Raw genomic sequence first — 21,732 nt, 5'->3', positions numbered from 1 at the left:
CAAGCCGTGTATGCAGCTCATTAGCTCCCTAACTGGACTCTGTTCTTTACAAGAGAAACTTCCTCTGGGGTTGGAATGGGGGTAGAAGACCCTCGAGGGATGGGAGCGGGTGGGCAGTTTGCAAGTCTGAGAAATACAAATCTTTGAGGGGACTAAATGAAAACCATGCTATGAAGCTATAAACCCACTACTGAATCTGTGGCCTCGGGTCAGAATCCCCGCAGGAGCGCCATTTCCTCGGAGCCTGTGCTTGTTAACATTTCTGTAAGGAGCAGCCCAGCTAAGTCAGCTCTGAGCAGGACTCTGTGAGGCCACATCAAAAATGACAACAGGCGGCCGGGTGTGATGATGGAGCAGTGGGAGGTTCACCCCGGGTGAGGATTCGGCCACTGGCACACCCCAGGAAAGTAGCAAGGACAAATGTAAATGTCCTGTCTCATTGAAAATCACTTTGGACTACACAAAGCCTATTCTTTCTTACTTGAAAAGCTACAGCTCTTTGCATTCATATGTGTAAGAGATTTTTTTCTGAAGGACCACAGAATAACCCACTGGCAATTGTGTTGTGTTTTTTCTGTACTGATTAGATGATGCAGCTTAGTTCCATCTCCCAACCCCCATCCCTGGTAGCATACCATCTTTCGTCCTTGGTTTCATAACTGCCTTTCATAGCTATGGAAAAAGAACAGAAACGACGTCCAGAGTGTTCTACAGATATCACTATGGCTCTAAAACAGTGTTGGTAACGGATACCGGTCAGTCCTTTTTACTTTTCTTCAGTAGTGGGATAGAGCCCGGGGAGCCGTTCACACTAGGCATGCCTAAATGGGCAACACTCGCAGCTCTTTACTTTTTAAAAGTTCTATTGTCCGTCATAGGAGTTCCGAGAGGGCATGGTAAATATTTGGAGACATGACAAGATCAAGGGTTATGGGTGATGCTTAGGACCCCACAACAAAATGGAAATAGTGCTGTAACAAAGAGAGGCCATTATAGTAATAACACAGGGGCATAATCAGTGCTCCATATTCATGGTTTTTAAACTATTGATATGGGAACTAAACACTGTGTCAACATAAAGGAAAAACAGAGCAATAAAACTGAGAATTCCAAGATTTCAGGTTCTCTGGGTTACTGAAGATGGTGGTGGAGATCTTAAATAAGAAGTTCATTGAGAATACTTTACAGTGTATACAAACTTGTGGATACTCCTTAAGCAAAGGCTTAGACTACCTAAAAAGGAAGTCGTCATGGTAGCTCACATCTGAGCAACTTGAAATCAGATACGGCAGTTTTTAGCTACATCATCAGTAATGCCACCTGAAGCCTCCTTAATTATTATTATGTTAAATTTAAAAGTTCCAAATGCTCTGGATATATGCAAAGTATTATACTCTCAGAATGTTTATGAAACTAAATTAGCCTCGTGAACATAATAATTTAAAGCTAGAAGTGAATGTCATAGTAGATGATTCTGTTTTCTATGTGTTTTCCTTTTTAATTATCTGCCTAGACTACCAAGCACTCATAAAGAAAAGCAAAAGGCTTGATTTAAAACTCACCTAAGAAAATGTATATTCTACACCATTCTAACTAAAGGGTCCTGCATTGTTTCCTTGGGCTAAACCAAAGGACTTTGTCCTATAACATATAAACCGTAGCTATGGGGTAAAGGCAATCATGTACACTGCTGTGGTTATTGCTCATGTTGTGAATAGCCCCAACATAGTGACTTTATGTGGTGCATTCAATTTTTGACATGTTCTGACCTTTAGTGCTTATTTTATGTTTTTATATTTGGAAATGTTAAAATTAACAAGGCTTCTCCCCACCCCCTAAATTTAACAAGCTCATATATGACAGCTTCCCATACACTCTATCCATAAGGCTTTGTGCCCATCAAGAATATATACACAGCAACTGTCAGATTTCTACAGGGAGAGGCACATTGCTCAGTGGGATGGTTGAAGTCCTCAAGACTGTTGAATAGATGCATGCCACGCCCTGTGAAATACATAGATGGCATGATGCTTGCTTTGAAAATTTGAGACCCTTATGTTGTACACAGCCAAACACTGTCACAAACAAACAAGCTGAAAGTGTATATAGATTGTACAATATTGGACCTATTTCTCCAATTACCAAATTAGAGAGACCATTGGATGACAGTCAACAAATTTCTAATTCCTCATATTATTAGATTTCAATTGATTAGGATATGTTGGTAATATTAATTTTCCTATTAAGATATTAAGAAAAAGTAATTGTTGCTTCCTGTTGTTTTTGTTGTAAGAGGTGGAATTAGGCTTGTGTGGATTTGTTGAAAGATTACTTTCTTGTTTCTTCTAGGGTGTAGTTTTGCTCATTGTGTCCTGGATTTCCTGGATGAAGACTGTTAAATTGATTGTTGTTTTATATTAAACAACTTTTATAATACTTATTTTTAATGTTATAATATTTTATAAATTTTAAGGAATATGACAAAAAAGATATTGTAGGTATTAAAGGGGGAGTCTCTGGGAGGAGTTGAGGTATAAAAGGGAAACAAGAATGTGATTTAATTCTATTTACTTAAAATATGTTTTTAAATGTTAACAAATTCAAATAAATTCAAATCATGTAACTTTTCTTATCATAATGCAATAAGTTTTAAAAAAAGAAAAAAAATTTGAGAGTGTTCACTGCTCTCGCAGAGGACATGGGTTCAGTTCCCAGCACCTAGATAAAGCAACCAACAGCAGCCTATAACTCCAGCTCAAGGGGATCTGATACCCTCTTCTGGCCTCCACATACACGCGTGCGAGTGCACACACGCGTGCACACAGACACACACACACACACACACACACACACAAGATAATAAAAATAAATCTTTAGAAGAACTAAGAAGATTCTTTTTGTAGTTGGATAGGGCTCACTGTGGTTTCTTTCCTTCAGTCACATCACTAAGCCTCTGTCTCTTCATCACCACTTGCTGAACAGGAATGGGTAGCTAACCTGAATAGGCTTTACTGGTCCCTGCCTCCCCGGATCTGGCCAGCATCTTCAGCCAGAAGGAATTACAGATACTGACCATGTCATGGGTAGGCTGAAGCTCTTCCTCACTGGAGTCTAAAACTAATGGAAAGAAACCTCCTTCCTGGTTATATTTTCCCCCAGCTTGTGTGACATACATTTTGTGAAACCGTGAGTGAGGGAAACATCAGAGAGAACCACAATGAAGGAAAGGAAAAGGATAAAGTCCTAGTCAACTGTAGTAACAACCTACCATAGACTGGGGCTCTTAAAAAGAGAAATGAGGACCTTGGAAAGCCAGCAGTGTAACTTACCCTCCATTTAAATCTGAGCATACCATGCCTTGCCAGTGTGAATCTGAACCCTAGTCTCTCTTCTGCCTTTACTAACATGATCACATAGGAAAGCCTTATGGCTTTGCCAGGCTCCCCTTTCTGGACCCATTGAGCACTCTCCCAGCTGGAGCATAGCCTTTTTACCTTGGAGGTCTGCACAGACTCCCAATTATTGTCTCTCTCTTTGTATTCCCCATACGGACCTATCAATTGCTATGCTTAACATACGCTGTGATTTTAATTTTAAATCTTGCAAAATAAAGGATATGTTAGACACAGGTTGTCATTTCCTCTGCCACATAGCACAACCTATTTATACAAACAAATGTTGCATAAACAGGGATTTGGACATTTTCGTGAAATGCCTTTAAGAAATTACAGAAAGAGAATATTCACACTGTACACTTACAATTTATATCCTTAGTTCCTAGACGCTGCTATTATCAAAGTTCTGTTTTTAAAATTGTTTACACTATTTGTTATGGTCCCAGTAATTTATTTTAGCTACCATGTTGATTGTACAAAATAAGTTACCTGGAAGAAAAATTGTTGTATTAGTAAGTTTTTTACAGCGAGATTTTAGCTTGGAAGTCAAGAGTTCATTTGAACACCTTATTTTCTGATTGCTTAAAAATAATTTTGAAACAGAAAAGTTTGATTTGGGTTTTGTTTGTTTGTTTCTTTGTTTGTTTTTGTTGTTTGTTTGTTTTCAAAACCACCGTGGCTGGCTTGGGTAAAATGTCTAACAATTCTGTCTTTAGAACACACTAAATTTCGGGCTGTTTTTGCATGTTGGCTAGCTCCCTGCTGTTTCTCGCTTTCTTTCACAGCAGGAGCCTAAAGCTTTCATGGTTCCCTTAGTCTCTTTATCAAAAGGAATATAGGAAGATGTTACTTTTGCAAATTTTATAATGACAAGACCACATAAACCCCTTCCTAGGATCTTGAAAGAGGCCCCTCTGAGCCAGGAGGCCTGAAGTGCTGGAATTGCTTCCAGGTTCATGGCTTCAGTTTCAAATCCATGAACAATGTGGTCTAGTATCTGCCCTCAGTCATGCCAGGAGAAAAGAGATCCTACTCTGCTTGTAGTTAACGGGATAAACACACAGAGAGAAGGTGAATACAAATGGAGGCTTTAACCCCATTCTCCCTTCTCTTTTTCTTTCTCTCATGCACAGACCAATGCACCTCTGGCCACGTGCTTCAGCTGGTGTGGTAGGACAGACATCAGAGGGGTGGAGATAGGTAAGAAGGCTCTCCTGAGAGGCTCTGACTAATACAGAAGTGGATGCTCACAGCCATCCATTGGACTGAGCACAGGGTCCCCAATGAAGGAGCTAGAGAAAGGACCCAAGTAGCTGAAGGACGAACAACAATATGAACTACCTAGTACCCTCAGAGCTCCCAGGGAATAAACTACCAACCAAAGAGTACACATGGGGGGACTTATGGCTCCAGCAGCATTTGTATAGCAGAGGATGGCCATCAATGTGAGGAGGGGCCCTTGGTCCTGTGAAGGTTCTATGCCCCAGTGTAGGGGAGTGCCAGGGCCAGGAAGCAGGAGAGGGTAGGTTGGTGAGCAGGGGGAGGGGGGAGGGAACAGAGTTCCCCCCAGTGGAAACCAGGAAAAGAGATATCATTTGAAATGTAAATAAAGAAAATATCTAATTAAAAGAAAAGAAGGATCTTTATTGGGAAATATGCTTAGATGTCTCAGATTGTTGTTCTGAATCCAGTCCTGACAAGTGCTGAGGAAATACATTTAAAAAAAAAAATCACCCCCCTCCCCCAGCCTGGAACTCCTCACAGTAAAGTTAACACAAAAGAATGCACTTTGGTTATAAACAAGCACTGAACCAAGTTGTGATACGTAATCACATTTTGGTAAGTATTTGAAAACAGAAAAAAAAAAAACCTTACTCTTTTCATAGACTAATATATACAACTATTTCATGTGTTTTCAAGAAAAAGAGTAAATAGTTTTCAAGTAAGAGAATAGTCACACATAGTTCAATTTACCTCCACAATGATAATTGAAATCACTGTTACTTAAATGACTGTCTTTATGCATAAAGGGACAGATGTCTCATATCATTATGGCAGATGTAGCTTTGCGACCTGACACAAAGTCAGACTCCTACTCTCTCGCAAGAACTAGGAAATAGGAATTCTATGTGTAGATTTCAAGGAGATGTCTCCCAGGTCCTGGAGTGGGTGGATGGGTGGTTGAGCACCCTCACAGAAGAAGGAGGAGAGGGGTTTCTGGAGGGGAAACCAGGAATTGTGATAGCATTTGAAATGTAAATAAATAAAATATCCAATAAAAAAGAAGTAAACAAGTCAAAAAAAAAAAAAGAAAGAAAAGAAAATTTTGTTCAGAATGTCATCAAGCTGGCCTGTCAAGTTTTTAAAATGTGTGTGTGTGTGTAGGTTCACATTAAGAGGAGAAAGCAATTACAGTCAACAGTTTCCTAATGCAAACATTACAAAATTATGGAAGAGGAAGATATCTTATCAAAGGAAGAATTAAACTTTTTATTTATAGTCTTTATTTGTTCTTATGAGATGAAAATCCTAGGGTAATGTGGATTTCATCATAACTGTATGAACTGTAATTGTGCTTTGTGTTGTGACTTATTGAAATTTGTCTTCTGTAGATGTTATGTTTCTTAGTTTTTCCTATAGTGAGGACACATAATGTTTTGATGCTTAACCCAGTTGAGTCTACTTCATTTTTCTATCCTTAATGATTTTTCTTGATTGATCCTATCCTCTATTCAAACCAAAAGAACTCTGTAACAGAACTCTATGAAAAACAGGACTCTGCAAACTGAGGGTCATTACCTGGTTGACACTGATTTATGCTTGATTTCTTTTTTTGATTATAAAATAATTGTTGGGGGTGTTTTGGGCACTGACTTCCCTGTCTTCCTGACATTAAAACCCATTTAGATCCCACTGTCACTATTACAATGATCAAGAAGTTACTAAATTTATTACCTTGTCAATAGACTGCTTTTTAATATCACCAATGTTTATTATATTGAAGACAATTTGTTCTCTGTGACTTCTATTATGGTAGAGAAAAAGTCTAGAAAGAATTACTGCATGCCTGCTGTTCTACAGATGAGGAAAGACTGGCTTTGGAAATCAGTTATCAAGGTCACAAGGACACAACTCTCCTAGTCCTTTCCTTTTTTGTCTTGACCTATATCTGTTCTCCACTTAGTAAAAACCAGGGATCATTCAATGTTAACTTCTTCCTTTGATTTCCTGTTATCATTAGAGACCATTAACTACATCATTGGTTCCATGATTCACTCTTCAATAGAAAGGGTTTTCAACCTTCCCTCCCCTTCTTCTGTCTCTCACCTCTCTCTCTTCCCCTCCAAACAAGAGAGTCTTGGATATGGTTGATTATTTAATATTAGGTTATAAACACAGAATACTGGTCTTCAATAGTTTAATGGACATGTAGAAGATGAGTGAGCCCTAATACCCTTAAAGATGAAGGACACAGTAAAGGTGAGTTAAGCTGGTGGCAGAAAATGTGTTTAAATCAGCACTCTAAACTTCAACCTCAAGAAAGTACAGATACAATTGTAAATGAAATCTTTGTATTGTAGAAGCTAAAAAACTAAACATATGTGAAGTGATTAAAAAGAACCAAAAAAAATGAGTCCTTAAACTAATTAATGAATCTCTTATAAGAGAGAGGAAAAATATAAAAATCACTCTCAGTTATTCAAAATTGATTATCAGTATAAGTAGTATAAACTTAAAAAGATAGAATAATGTTAATAACTTTATGTTAATGTTTAATGTTGATTAAACTTATTATTATTATTATTATTATTATTGTTATTATTATTTGTTATAGAATAGAAAACTGAAACTATCTCAAGATGAATTTGAAAACCCAGAAACTTTTTTTTTCAATCTGCACATGATTCTTTTATGTCAAGTTTTTCTCTCCTCTTCTCTTAAGCGTCCCTTAGATTGGGATGGTTTCTGTTGTCAGGGCTCAGGACACAATACATCAAAGTATGGTGCCGGGGCACACCAAACAGTTTCTGAGCTAAAGAAGACAAGAGAGCCTAGGAAACAAGATGCTTCTGACCTTCTCCGCCCTTCTCTCTCTCTTTCTCCCTTCACGCCAGCCATAAAAACTAGAAAAAAAAATCACTACCTGACCTACTTCTCTAGAAAGTAGGTCATAAGACCCTCACGGGACAGATGTTGTGCCCCGTACCAAGAGGAAAGGCCTGTTAGCGGAGAATCCAGGGAGCATCCAAAGAGACACCACTGGGTGCTCACCTCAACTTCTTCACCAATACATCCAGTCCCTTTGTTCAGTCAAGCTGCTTCACATTTAAACTGTGTTTTCCATCAGAGGTAGCCAACAACAAGAACAACAACAACAACAACAACAACAACAACGGAAAACCACAGTTTTCCCTGGAAAAAGGTTCTCATGAATTGTAAAACTTGAAACAAAGGACTTTATTTGTCCTTTGTTATAGAAACATGAAGCCATGTTGTTTGAAAATGGGAAAGAAAATATTGCATGCTTTCCCTCCTTTATTGTGAGAATTAACTGAGGTTTTACATAAACTTGTGCCAGGAACAGCTAAGAGGTAACACTTCTCATTGTAAGACACTGGTGTAGCCATGTTCCCCTAAGTGTGCTCATTTTCAAGAAGAAAAGGTACAAAATAATGTAAATACAATAAAGAAATTGGTAGAGACCTGCAAAAAGGATATACTGAATGTAATACATCATGTCTAAGTTGAATTTGAGATTTTACTTGAAGAATTAAAAAAAGTTTAATATTAAAAAATAAAAGATAGATAGATAGATAGATATAGATAGAGATCATGTGATAAAATTTCCAAAAATTCAGAACAAGTAAACTTCTATTATTTAAAAAAGAGTGAATTTTAAATATAAAGGGAGTTTTATAATCTCATGAGGAGTTGATATTCAAAACAATATGGCAGGTAAAGCTTTCAAAATATAGTATTGAATTTTTTCTCATGAAGTATTGGAGGCTGAGGCTAGTTCACTAAAACAATGCACAGAAATAAAAGAAGAAAGGCAAGATTAAGACATAAAGCAATAAACAAAGAAAATTATGGCTATTGTTTTAAAATCCAATTTTATTACTATATATAATATTACAAATTAATAAAAGTCAAGAATTCAGCATAATTCAATTTATTATAAAATAAACATGTCCAATATGGACAAATATATGGAATAAAGTATATGTCCAATAAAAATATAAAAGCTGTTTAAGTCAAAGCATAAGGTATGCCTAAGAAAGAAGAATGCACACTGAGGTGTGAGTTATATTAGTGATCTGAAAGATAAAATAGGAGTTGTCTTCAAGATTATCTCTCAAATGCCACCTCGGTCAAGATTTCAGAAGATACATTAAGAAGATGTCAAGCTATTTCTGAAATGTATACCAAAATGAAAGGACCAAGGTTAGGCACTGTATTCCTAAGAACAGTCAGATTGGAGAGCTTATTTTTAATGCATTTCTCTTTTTCACAAATATATAGTAATTAAGACTATGGAGTATTATTGGCTCATGGCCAGATCACCTGAACACAGTACTGACTAGAGTTTAAAGGAAGACCCTCCCACCAAACCTGCCACATTCTTTATAATAAAGGAGCTGACACTGACTTTCTTATTCCTGTGATAAAACATTTGCTATTATATGCTATCAAAGGAAGAACCTGGCACTGATGTTTCAGAGTATTGTAGAGAGAACTGTCTGATAGAGCAAACCAGCTCGTGTCTTGGTGGATGTGAAGAAGAGGATGCCTGCCCTTGTGAGCTCTTCCACTTTCTCCAGTTTTATTCCATCTGGGCCTCAATCTGTAAGATGGTGCCACTAGCATCCAGGACAAAATTTCCCCTTGGTTAGAACACACCCAGAGGCATGCTTTATGAATCTCCTAGGTTTTACTCAGTTGACAGGGAAGATCACCATCATTTTAACACCAGCACTTACTAGAGTAAAGATTTATTTTATATGTATGAGTATTTTGCCTGAAGGTATGTGAGTGTACTAGGTTCATGTATTTTGCCCATTTGGCCAGAAAAGGGCCCTGGATTTCCCAGAACTGGAGGTTCAGAAAAGTTGTGAATCACCATGGAGTACAGGAAACCAAACCAAGGTCTTCTGCAAGAGCAGATGTCCTTAACATTTGAGCCATCTATCCAACTTTAAAGGTGTCTCTCTTTAACTCCATGAACTAAGATTGATTTTAGATGGACTGTAGCTGCAAATAGAACAGATAAACAATCTATAGCCAATAAGAAAGGAGAGCAGAGCTAATGAATGCCAGAGGGGCAATAAGTTTGTTATCAGGACAAAAAACCAACCAACCAAACAAACAAACAAAAAAACGCTACTGACCCAGAGAAAAGACTTTTTTAAAGAGGTCAATCCAATTGCAATAAAATGGAGAACTTATATTCACCAAAAAACTACCATAATTGTTTGAGAAATCAAGGCATTACCTAGAAGTAAATTATTAGCAACGTGTCAAACAAAGCTTGATAGTTAGGACATAAGAAGAAGGTTCAGAAGTCAACCAAGTGAGCAGTGACTCAAAAGAGGGAAAACCCAGAAAATCCTTCCAGGCATTTTAGAAAAGAAAACATGGGGATGGTGAATGAGCAAATGGAAAGTGCTCAGCCCCACGTTCATTGGGGGAAAGCAGATGGAAACCCCCATGTGAAACTCATCTTCTTCATTGGACAGAAGCAGGCAAGTGAGCCAGCCTATGAACAGTGAGGAGACTCTAGAGCTTTGCATATATCCTAGAACTTCTCTTTGCACACATTGGAGTGATCAAGCTGAATATATGCATACTTCAGGACCCAGAAATTCTACTGCCAGCCTTGTCCTCACAAGAAATTACTTGTAGGCTCACCAAAGCTACAAAGCGGGGAATCCATAGCTGTACTGTCTACTATGCCAATGAATAGAACTAAAAACAATGTGCCTCAAGAGAATGAATGGTCATGTTTCTGAGTGGAACTCTATAATACAAGCAGAAAGACTAAGATAGTACCCGATAATGTGGTATAGATGGAGCTCACAAACAGAATTTATTGCAGAAGCCAATAAAATGTGCATTGTTTATGTAACATTCAAAAGTGAAAAGCACATACAGTATAAGACATCTAAGAAGCCAGCAGTGGTGGCACATGCCTTTAATCCCAGCAGAAGCAGAGGCAGGCAGATTTCTGAGTTCGAGGCCAGTCTGGTCTACAGAGTGAGTTCCGGGACAGCCAGGGCTACACAGAGAAACCCTGTCTCGAAAAAAACAAACAATAACAGCAGCAGCAGCAACAACAACAACAACCTCAAAAAACAAAACAACAACAAAAACAAAAAAACAAGTAACCAACCAACCATCCAAACAAACAAACAAAAAACCCCACCTTAGATATCTAAGATAGCAGAGAGCAGTTCAGCTTCCCTGTTTAGTACAAAGAGCTATGAAGGTTGGGTAAGCTAAGAAGTCTGAACCGCGGGAGCATGTACTTTAAAAGGGGAACCACTGACTTCCTGTGAGCATGGGTTCTTCTCACCCCAGTCTGCAGCAGAAAGGAGACCATTGACTTCATCTTAGAGGCTGCACACAGACACCTCGGAACCTGCTGCTCTAAGGCCCTTTCTTTGCATTGGGGATCACACACTCTGTCTAGTAACACAGAAGACCCCATGTTCCTACTGCTAAGGCCACTAAGTTCCTGGTCTCACATGTCCCTCAGTTGTCACCACACTGGTGGATCCGTGCCTGTCGTTGTGAGCTTAGAAGGTTCACAGCACAGTAGCAGTCTTGGGAGTTCCTGCCCCAGGATGAGGATGCTAGGGTCGTAGAGGAGGCGGCTCAGGAACTGCTGATTTTCTTTTATTTCTGGATTCGGGTGGATTGTGTTGTTTTTGTTTGGTTTGGTTTTGTAATAGTGAAATATAACTTTGTCAAAATTCACCAAAGCACTTATGATCTTTGCATTTTGTGTATGTGTACTACATGTCAACAGTATAAATGGGAAATTCATTGGTGTTTTATTAAAAGACAATTAATTACTTGTTGGACTGTGAAAGGCAGTCTGTGTTCTGGTTGAACGAGGCTTACTGCGGAGACCCAGTAGAAAATTCTACAAGGGACAGAACAGAGAGCTACGCCCCAGACATTAGGCACCTGACACCAGGAACCCTCACTCCATTATCCTGTGACTATCTATCACGTAGACCATGCCGCAAGCTCCTGGTAGTCTGGCAGGACTCGACCTCCACAGTCACCTGACTACAACCAGGCATGCCCCGCCCCACAGTTACCTGGCAACAGCAAGGTAGTCCAGCCCACTATAAAAGGGGCTGCTTGGCTCCTCTCTTTCTTAACCTCTTGCTCTATTGTCTTTACTCTCACCTCTTGATTCCTCTCTCCCCTTCCCTTCCCCCTCTCTCCACATGGCTATGGTCGGTCTCGGTCTCTACTTTTCCTCTCTCTCCCTCTCCCTCTCCCTCTCCCTGTCCCTGTCCCTGTCCCTGTCCCTGTCCCTGTCCCTCTCCCTCTCCCTCTCCCTCTCCCTCTCCCTCTCCCTCTCTTTCTCTCCCTTCCACTCCCACCACTGGGGTTATGTGGCTTCCCTCAGCCAGACACCCACCCAGAGTGGAGCGTGCACAACAGCAGTCTCCCTCGTCCAGCTGTCCAGGGTCTTTGAGCTCTGGCTCTACAGGGGTCTCTTCCACCCCTTTATTTCCCCACTGCCTGGCACCCTATAATTACTCGTCTTTAACTTATCTCAGTCATGCTAAGTATGTGTGCTTCTAGTTTTTAAAGAGAAAGTAAAAATATGAAAATAGCATTAATCAATCAACCAATCAATTTCTATTTTTTCCTAAACCTACTGATCTTATTTTCATAGGAGATAGCTCTGTCTAAGCTGGCCTTGAACTCATAACCTTTTAGCTTGATTTACTATGGAGCTGTTCTAAGCATATACCACCAAGTCCAGATCATTTTTCTTGTTTTTAAATGCTGCCTTCTAATCCAGATTACAACAGCCTGTTTTAGTTACTTCGCTAACTAAAATTTGTGACTAATATTACAGAGGCAACATGCTGCAAGAGGAGTTCTTCTGGCTTCTGGCTCTTGTGGTGTGGGAAGGGTGGCTGCGAGAACCTGCCATCTGGCTTTCTCCTCAACAGAAAGAACTCGGAGCTCAAGATGGAAGCAGACGCTTTAACACCTCTTACAGCAAGTTCTACATGCCAGGGAACTCAAATATGAACAACAAATGTATGGTTTGAATACATGTGAACAATGAATGTACGCTTTGGATACATGGTCTCTAGCTAAGGGTGCTGTTCTGAAAGGCTGGGAAGTTGTTTGAAGTAAGAACCTGTTTGGCACATGTAGGGACTAAAACATATCATCAGTGCTCTGAGCAGCATGCTTCCCTGAAGTATAGCCCCAAGTTCTGTAGACAGACACATCTATTTTCATTTAAGTTGTTTGCATCAGGTATTCTGTTACAGCAATGAGAGAAGTAAGTAACACAGCTATGCTCCCCAAAGTTCTCCCAGCTCTTAGATCAACACGACCAGCTGGTGACCAAGTGTTCAGACGCATGAGCCTGAGGGGACATTACTTATGCAAACCATAATACAACCACATCAATGTAAGCATGAACAAAATCACAGCCATAACTTATACTGGTTGCTTTGAAATCCACGTTCACAGCTCTACACTGGGAGAGTTTCACACTTTTCTTCAAGGAAATAATTATGTGGAAGATTTATGACTCTCTAGGATAAAAAACCTTAGTTTAGAGAACCAAAGGCATTGACACATTGTTTTATTATTGTTGATGTTTTATGTCTCTCTTGATATTTATCTTAACCATCTTTAATGTTAATAGTGCATATTTTTGCTGAATAATTGTTATAAGAATATCACAATAAATTAACATAGAATAGCTATTAATATGAATTTGCAACTTAAGCATTTGCACATCAATTAATATTTTACATCCTTTATTATCCTTGACACTTATTTCAATGCCATGTGTTATAACAGGTACTATTAATATTTTAGAAATCATGACCATTTTGTAGTCAGATCATGAATGATTTGGACTGGCCCTAAGTAATTCCCAGGTAGTTAGTGTTTGAACAAAATTGTTACAATACATGTGAAATGTCTTATTAATATCCAGAAAGAGTAGGTTTAGTTTCTCAATCCACCATCTGTGAACTGCAGGCTCCCAAACCCTTCTTGTAGCTCCCTGTGAAGCAAGAGTGATATCACATGTGTAGAATTGAATTTCCCTTCACGTTTTACTGCTCATCATCCTTGGCCTCCCTTATTTCCTACTCTGATGTGTTATACTATCAAGGGTGCTGAAATCTACAGATGAATGCACTGGGGCCACTGATGGGCACACTTGAGGATGTACAGGTCTATGTCAAGGACCACCGTATTACATCATAAACTTCCTACACCACAGGGGCTACACTGCAAGGGCTGCCAGCAGCCATGCTCTGACACAACCCTCAGCACCATTCCAGTAGTCATTTCTGTGCTTGCGTGGAGGTTGAACTGGAGCTATATCCAAGACATTGCTCGTGATACAATGGGTGCGGGACAGGGAGTTGCAGAGACAGGGAGGGATGGAAAATTCACAAGCTGTGGGGAATAAAAGTGCCTTTACTGGGAAACTGAATTCAAGCTTGAATGTGTTCGTTTCAACCTTCAGCCATAACCGGAACTGATCAGTAGCCAGCGTCTTTGCGGATTGGCCTTGAGAAATTGTCACTCATGTTTACTATGTGAACCTCAAGTTTATGAGTTGCTCAAATGGGGCAGGATTCAAGTTAATACATAAATTACTTTCTACATTTAAGCCTAAATGTGGGTAATTTAAGTTGCATGGGCTTGGGACAATTAAAAAGGAGAGAGGAGGAAACTAGGCCATATCACCTGTCTCTACCACATGGACTTTTGGGCCATTTTGTCCCTACTATGTTGACCTGGGTCCTCTGAAACTATAAACAAGATAAACTCTTCCTCCATTTAAGCAGTTTTTACCAAATATTTGGCCCTAGCCATGACAAAGCTTATCACTTTATCCCCAAAGTTTTCAACCTCTATTCTTCTGTAGTCATATGACTCCAAGTTGAGCATCTGAAAATTTAAGATTTGGAATGTTCAAAAATCTAAACTTTTGTGAGTGTTGATGTGATTCTACAAATCGAACAGTCCATATCTGACTTCAGTCATGAGTCATTGCCAAACAGTGTCCCTAGAATAGTGCACCCAAACACTCAGTTTCTGTGTAAAAGACAGGAAAAAAATGGATCTCATCTTTATATGTGAGTCTTATCTTCTGGGTCAGAACTCCATTATATATAGACAAATAACTCAAGCCCAGGAAATCTAAAACTCTTCAGGACCAAGCATTTCAGATAAAACATACCCAACATGTGCCACATATCTAAAATAAATCCCACAAATTCTTTAGTGTTATTTTACATGTAGATGACTTATTCAGAAGGTCAACTGGCAAAAACTAGGAGAAACCCTGTCTCAAAAAGACAAACAACAATAACAACAGCAACAACAACAACAAAAACTAGGGGAAAATACTTTTACCTACAATTGGGCAGCTTAATTCTTTTGATACAAATTCATATAGTCCTTAAATTACTTTTATGTACCTGCAGGCCTTTCTACCCAGCCAGTCACTTTGTTCCCAGAAATAACAACTCTGAGATTTAATATTTCATGAGTAAATGCCTATGCCAGAAGTCTTGACTTATTCCTGCTAGCTCGTGACTTAATTACCTACACATTCTATTCTAAGTCATCATACGTGGTTGGTTATCTCTCCTCAGGTTCAGGAATCTGTTTCCATCAGTCTTCATGGCAAATCCTGCACTTATTTCCCAGAATCCTATCTTCCTTTCCCTAATGTCCTACCTTCCAATCCTGCCTCAGCTCATTGGCCATAGGCTTTTTATTGACAAGTGATGCTACTGAACAGTACATAAAAATGCTCTCTACACTTTTGATTCATTCATCTTCTAATCTTCACTTTTGTTGTTGTTGTTGTTCCTACACTCTTGAAAGCATGCCACTATTTGCAAACTTCAAACTAAAAAATAAATAAATAAATATTTCTCTCCAGATTCCAGGAGTAAATGAAAATAAGAAATGCAAAGGAAATGGCATGACTGCTCGTAGGGATGGTGGAGGAAAATGTTTATTGCAGATAAATAGGAGAGCATAGCCAGAGGTAGACACATCAGAGAATCCAGAGCAGACAGGACACTGAGCTATGTGAGGGCTCAGAGAAGGGCAAAGGGAGAGAAGCAATGACCAAGAAGGGCGGCCTGGGATAAGAGACTGACCATGAAAGTGGCTCAGCCAAATGGCTCTACAGACGTTTATCCCAGAGTCTGAGACAACATCAAGGAGCTATAGGTCCAAGTGAGTTCTTTCATGAAAGAAGGGCAGATTCCCATTCAGCTTTTTACAGCTGCCACCAGGAACTATTAACCTGAGCGGTACTATCTTGTCGCCAAGCAAATGTAGTCTTATTTGTTTTTTGTTTTTTAAGATTTGTTTATCTTTATTTCATGAGTATTTTGTCTTCATTTATGTAGATGCATCAGGAGCATGCTTGCTACCTGCTCAGGTCAGAAGAAGGCATCAGTTTTACGAGTGGTTCTGAATCTCCATGTGACTGCTGGAAACTGAACCCCAGGTTTTCTCCAAGAGCAGTAAAATGCTCCTTGTAACTGTTGACCTATGGCTGGAAAGCCATTGGGCTGGGTTTTTGTGCATGGGCTCTGGGCAGCTTACTTGTATGAATCAGCAGCAACACAAGGGCACAACTAACAGGACAGACTGTGTTAGCCTGGTTGTCACGATGAACATGTAGTGTCTGTCCCCCAGTGGTTACACACACTCCTTTGCTTTTCAGATCACCTGGCATCACAGAAACAATTAACCTCCTGTAATGAGGTTAAAGCTCTTTCTTTTCTCACATATCTTCAGGTACAGTGCAGACTTTCAATCCATTCTAGGTGCTACCAAATTCCACCTTCTACACTCAAATGAATATGGTACTGTATGGAGTTGGGTCTATAACGCTATCACCCTGAGCACATGCAATCTCTCTTATATGGAGGTGGAATGATGAGTCAGGGATAGGATGTACGCTTGTGTGGCATACAGGGAGTCAGGGTGCTGGAGGAAGCCTTCCCTGTTCAGGAAGAGCTGCTTGGCCCTAAAGTGCTTGGAATATGCATGCAAACTTTGAGATGTCATGCGGAAGGAATCACACTTCTGCAACTAACTTCCACCACACAACGCCCAGGGGAACTTTAACCCAGACATTGGATGAAACCCATACATCTGTGAACTTGATATCCAACCTCACTGGATGCTGTGCAACTCAGTCTGCTCCTCCCTGCTCCTGCTTCCTACCTCCTCCAGGTTCCTGGGAGGAAGTCCCAGACAAGGGATGGGATTACAGAGAGCAGTTCAGCTTCCCTGTTTAGTACAAAGAGCTATAAAGGCGGGTAAGAAGGCTGAACTGGGGTGGGCACTGTTAAAAGGGGAACCACTGACTTCCTGTGAGCATGGGTTCTTCTCACCCCAGCCTGCAACAGGGAGGAAGCCATTGGCTTCATTTTAGAGGCTGCACATAAACACCTCGAATCCTGGGGCTCCAAAGTCCTTTTCATTGGGGGTCAGAAAGGCTCTCTCTAGTAACATAGAAGACCCCATGTTCCTACTGCTAAGGCCACCAGGCTTCTGGTCTCACATGTCCCTCAGCTGCTGCCACGGTTGTGGATCCGTGCCTCTCATGAGCTTACAAGGTTCATAGCACATGCTTTGCAGCTGCACCACCCAGCTAGAGACTGAAGCTAGGGGAGCATGGCAGGCTGAGATCATTTCCGCCCACATCAGAAGGGAGAGAGAAGTTTGCGGGGAGCTACCATGAGCCCTCCACCAACTGCTTTACATCTTCTAGGCCAAGATTTCTCATTCTTCATCATGCATCATTGATGGGAGACCACATGGGCAGAGCTCTGTGGTGGGAGCTGGCCTTAAAAATGCATGGGTTTGGGGCGTAAGAATTCTTTCCTTACCTTTGCTTTCCAGAAGCTCTGTTCAACATATCTCGGCTCTGGTTCCCACTCACTCTTGGGATTTGGTGGCACTGCACACATTCTGGGCACGTGGGCAAAAAGGCAGAGGAAAAGAGAGCTGGTAGAGGAGGGGAAAGTAAGGGGAAGGGAAAGGGAGGTTGCTGGAGAGGGAGAGAGTAGGAATGTGAGTGAATACATCAACCAAGATTCTTACAACATCACAACATGAAAGCAAAGGAGAGAAAATACTATTTCTTGATGAAAAGTGTTGTTGTTGTTGTCCTTTTAATAGAGAATAGAAACTTGTTGGTAGCAGAGACAGAAAATGGGAAGCAATTATAAGACACAAAAAATGTGAAAATCTGGGATTAAGGGGAAATCGGGAGTTCTTCTCCTTCATCCACAACTACCCTTTCTCACTGAAAGTTCCGAGAAGAGCCTGGGAGGTTTCCCCCTCCTCTGGCATTAACCTGCCGATGTGCATGAGACAGCTGCAGGGTCTTTGTCTTTACTTCTGCTTCCTGGGTGACCTTTTCCTTGACCTGCCCCACCCCCTACACTTAGACCACAATTGCTGCCCCATCTCCTTTCCTGTTCTTTGTCTTCTCACTCACCCCACTCCAGCAAGCATCCCTGAGCACTTCGTCCTTCAAGCCACAACACCAGGACACTCCAATCACACACCCTTTAACTGTTTGCTTACAAATCTGTTTTCACTTCTAGAGCATGAGATGCTGGTCAGTGGGGGCTTTCTCCTGCCTTAGTTTTTGTGCTGAGATCCTATGACCAATGCCAAAAACGTCCCTCAAAGAGTAAATACAGGAATCCTCCAGAGGGGGAAAGTCTTCCTCCACATCGTCCTATCACAAATTCTGTGCTGCTCGAAGTCCTAGAAAACAGACAGCTCACCTCTTAAAAACAAATTATTTCAGGACATGACTAGATACAACTACATGTGTGTATACACAAAGTACTATAATTTTTCATATCTCTTGGCTTGAATTTAACATGTTTTGGTTTCACACTAAGGATTTATATGGTAGCCAGAGAAGCCCCAAAATTCAATCTTTCTCAGCTTTGCAATTTTAAGTCCAGAAAAAAGGGGTGGGCGGGAAAAGCCTCTTTCTTAGAAATACTAACCAAGTCATTCCTTTACAGTGATCGGCATAAATTTCGATTGTAGAACCAATGCCTCTGGCCAAGAGAGAGACCTTTTGAATGGTTTGGATCTCAGTGACACACTGCAGCTCTGTAATGACCTATTGTAAAACCAGAGAAACTAAAGAGGAGGAGGAAGAGGAAGAAAAGAAAAAGGAAGAGGAGGAATTAAGATGCCCTGGTGGCTTTGACTCACTGAGTTCTGGATTACAGATGATATGCTCTGAGAATATAACATGTTTTAAGCCACTTCCACATGAAAAACACTTTGCTAGACTCCTGACATAAAATTTCATATAATCCAAGCTCTAATGCTGTAAGGTAATACATATTCCTTCATTTGAAGAAATTGTGTTACAAAAACAAAGTCTCTTTTTAATGTACCATCTATCCAAAGAAGAACAAGGTGAGCACGTCTTCACTCTTTTGGAGAATATATTCAAGGGACATCAGATGAAAAGTGAGCAAATAAATGGGCTAAAAAATGTCATATGCTGAAAAATAGTAAGAAAGAAACAGAAGTTAAGACAAAGCAGAGAATGGGGGTTAAGGATCTACTTCCATATGGAGGGTCAAGGAAAGACTTCATGAAACAAGGCCTGGTTGCACAAAGTAGGCAGTACAGAGATGTATCTGAATTCAGTACATAGAATCAGGTCAGGGTGAACTCAAGATGGACACACAGAAGTTACAGTCAAAACCCACATAGCACCATAGGCAACACCAGGGTGAGGCTGAAGCTTGCAGGATCCTTTGGGTTCTTATAAAGAGTTCAGTTTTATTCCACTTTCAAGGCCAAACCTAAACAGACTTAATGGCAGGAAACAGCAGAGTTACCTACATCTGAGAAACTTTCAATTGACCTCTGTTGGGAATCATGGAGACCAGGACAAGGGTGAACACATGGAGAGTTCAGCAGAGAAGCAATGTTGGCTAGACCCATTGACAGTGGAAATGGGAAGAAGCAGGTGAATTTGATAGATGTTTTAGAGGTGGGATTGGGAGACCTGGCTTCTAGGTTAGCCTGAGCTCTTTAAAATATGGATTGGAAATGATAAAGCAGATACTCTAAGATGACTTAGTGCCTGGACTGAATGACAGTGTCATTGGAGGGTACCTACTCCAAGGCGGAGACACATCTTTGCATATGACAGTGTTTGTTGTTACTGTTAGCAGACAATGTGGCAAAGTGATGTGTGCCCTTCAGGGATAAGGCTTTTTATCCCTGGGGTGTCTTATCTATGTACCTTCTCTTTCTGTCATTAAATGTAAAGGGCAGAAGCCCCAGGGAATAAAATAGTTTAGGACAGAGGCAACAGAGTGTGCCTAGAGTGTGTAAGTATTTGCTGTCAATCTTATGATACCACCTTAGATTGTTCTGTAAGAGAGAAACAAGCATCTACCTGTTTGTGTTTGAGTTTATGTAAGTGTTAATGTTCTATAAAGTAATGTTGACAGTGCTTAGGATAAAAAAGGCTTCCATTGAAACAGGACTGTATCTATCAATGATAATTTAAGTTTTACATGCTCACTTCTTCCTGGACACATTGTAGAAATTTTTTTTTCTTTGTAAACAGGAGAAGAAGAAGAAGAAAGGTGCCAAATTAAACACGTGTAGCAGCCCTGGTTTTGGCATCTCGAGGTAGGGTTCTGAATTACCATATTTCTTTGTTCCCTGTAGTTTAAATTATATCAAATTTCATTCCTAAGCAATTTATCCTCTGTACTGTGGTTGCACAAAGTGGCAAGAGCTTTAGGTTCTGCAGAAGTATCATAATTTATTCCTTTATTTATTACAATAGCAAATGACTATAATCCATTTCAGAATATGGGCTAGGAGATCTATCTTGATGGAATGTAGGGTTTTGTGAAAAATGTAGAATCATTTAGATAATTACTAAACAACATAACAAGTAGTGTGAAAAAGACAAAAATTTCACTGATAAGATCTTTGATTTCTTTAAAGAACTTGGGCAATAGAAGGACCGGAAGATGGTAGCTAGAAATGAGGAGGAAATGAGGGATTTAAAGCAGGCAGCCATCATCTGTAAACTCTCTTATCTTGAGAAAACCAGGGTAAACACTAGGTTGAACCAATGTCTCTGAGACTGGGAGTGGGAGTCTCAAAGGGAGGGGAAACAGCCATGGCGAATCCATGAGAGGGGAAATACTGGGGGAGGATCAGGTACAGAGGGTGATTTTAATAAAAAGTCGTGGCGATTACATTGCAACAGAGAATAATTAAAGATAACTAAATAAAGCATGGGCAACCATGCTAGGAGGCTATTTTGTATTATTTAAAAGATGTGAGAAACAGGCTGCAGAGATTGCTCAGAGAAGCTAGAAACATGCGGTTTTCCTGAGGACCCTGGTTCAATTCCCATTATTCACATGGCAGCATAACTGTCTATAAGTCCAGATCCAGGGGATCTTACACCTCCACACAAACATATATGTAGGCAAAACACCTTTGTACATTAATAAAAGCATAAATTTGAGAAACACAGTCAAAACTGATATATACAGACAGAATCAGATAAACTCAAGAGATGTTTAGGAGGTGACATTGGAAAGGTTTTACAACCAGGAGCATCAGTATTATTGCTCTTTGGAACTTTACAATTTGCTATTAGCATTTGGAAGGAGCTTTTACTCTGAGCAAACCTAGAACAACTGCATTGCTTTCCTGTATTCTCTCTGCTGTGCCTCTGAATCTCATTCATTTAAGAGCATTACTTGCCTTATATAAAATATATGAACATTGCTAAGTAAGGGCACATCTTGTAGTCAGCAGTGTTTTCACACTAATCTAAAAAGAGCACCAACTCTCCTGTTTACATCCCATAGCACACAGTCATTTCCATAAGGGCTCTGTTCTTCCACCCCATAGCTTTACACTTCAACCTCATGTCTGTCTTCACTCAGTCACCTCGCCTCTCCCTTTGTCACCTCCCTGTCCCTTTGCAGAAAGGAGAGGGTAGGATAAGGTCTTGGGGGAAATCTCTCTCCTCCATTGGCATCTCCTT

The 21,732-nt window shown here is 40.2% G+C and overlaps 1 long non-coding RNA gene across 1 annotated transcript; it reads left to right on the top strand.

Annotated features, from left to right (window-relative positions):
- Positions 1 to 53: 53 nt before the first annotated feature.
- LOC116070366 lies at positions 54 to 12,715 on the top strand. The gene is made up of 2 exons (XR_004110369.1): positions 54 to 755; positions 12,499 to 12,715. It is a non-coding gene; the product is annotated as an uncharacterized LOC116070366 (long non-coding RNA).
- The last annotated feature ends 9,017 nt before the right edge of the window (positions 12,716 to 21,732 follow it).

The sequence above is a fragment of the Mastomys coucha genome, unplaced genomic scaffold (genome assembly GCF_008632895.1).
Source record: "Mastomys coucha isolate ucsf_1 unplaced genomic scaffold, UCSF_Mcou_1 pScaffold1, whole genome shotgun sequence".
NCBI lineage: Eukaryota > Metazoa > Chordata > Mammalia > Rodentia > Muridae > Mastomys > Mastomys coucha.
Note: the sequence above shows the minus strand (reverse complement) of the source record. Positions and strands in the feature narration are given on the sequence as shown.